Source organism: Octodon degus, unplaced genomic scaffold, assembly GCF_000260255.1.
Source record: "Octodon degus isolate 3935 unplaced genomic scaffold, OctDeg1.0 scaffold00169, whole genome shotgun sequence".
Taxonomy (NCBI): Eukaryota; Metazoa; Chordata; class Mammalia; order Rodentia; family Octodontidae; genus Octodon; species Octodon degus.
In genome coordinates, this window is record NW_004524745.1 from 4,981,936 (window position 1) to 4,983,286 (window position 1,351).

Below are 1,351 nucleotides of genomic sequence, written 5' to 3' on the forward strand. Positions count from 1 at the left end.
CAACCCAATGGCTAATATAATTCTCAATGGGGAAAAACTGAAATCTTTTACTCTCAAATCAGGTACAAGACAATGATGTCCTCTATCACCACTCCTCTTCAACATAGTTCTGGAATCATTAGCTAGAGCCATTAGACAAGAGGGAGAAATAAAAGGAGTAAGAATAGGTAAAGAAGAAGTGAAACTATCATTGTTTGAAGATGACATGATACTTTATTTGGAAGACCCAAAAAAACTCCACTAAGAAGCTACTAGAGTTGATACACAAATTCAGTAGCATAGCAGGATATAAAGTCAATATCCAAAAGTCAATAGCATTCCTCTACACAGATAACAAACACACTGAGAGGGAAATTAGGGAAACAATACTTTTTATAACAGCACTGAGGAAAATGAAATACCTGAGAATTCATCTCACTAAATAAATCAAAGATCTCTTCACGGAAAATTACAGTATTTTGAAAAAAGAGATAGTAGAGGATTTCAGAAAATGGAAAGATATTCCCTGCTCCTGGGTAGGAAGAACTAACATCGTGAAGATGGCCATATCCCAAAATTGTTGTATAGATTTAATGCAATTCCAATGAGACTACCACCAACATACTCCCAGACCTACAGAAATTATTCCTAAAATTTGTCTGGAATCAAAAAAGACCTAGAATAGCAAAGGGAATCCTGGCCAACAAAGACAAAGCAGGAGGCATTACAATTCCTGACTTGAAATTATACTACAAAGCTACTGTAATAAAATCAGCATGGTATTGGCAACAAAATAGACCTTAGGGTCAATAGAGTAGACTAATAGATGCAGAGGCCTCTAGGAATGCACTCAGCCACCTGATCTTTGACAAAGGGGCCAAACACACTTACTAGAAGAAAAGACAGTCTCTTTAACAAATGGTGCTCGAAAATTTGGCTTTCTACAAGCCGAAGATTAAAACTTGACCCAGGTCTATCACCATGCACTAAACTAAAGTCAAAATGGATTAAAGAACTGAACATTAAAACAGAAACAATCTCCTAGAAGAGAATGTAGGAGGATCTCTTGAAGACATAGGGGTAGGCAAAGAGTTCATGAACAGAAACCAAATCGCATGGGAAATACTTGAAAGAATTAACAACTGGGATCACCTCTTATTGAGAAGTTTTTTCAAGTCAAAAGAAATTATCAACAAAGTGAAAAGACAACCCACAAACATCGAAAAAAATCTTAACTAATAAGCATTCAGACAAAGGTCTGCTCTCTAGAATTCATAAAGAACTAAAGAACATCAGGGCCCCTAAATTTAAGGACCCAATCCAGAAATGGGCATCTGAGATGAACACACACTTCTCAGAGAACGAAATTAAA

General features: G+C 36.3%; 1 protein-coding gene across 1 annotated transcript in view; it reads right to left on the reverse strand.

The window, feature by feature from the left end:
• Nucleotides 1-1,351, reverse strand: part of Wdr36 (WD repeat domain 36) — a 40,351-nt gene that overhangs the window by 24,505 nt on the left and 14,495 nt on the right. The window lies entirely within an intron of this gene.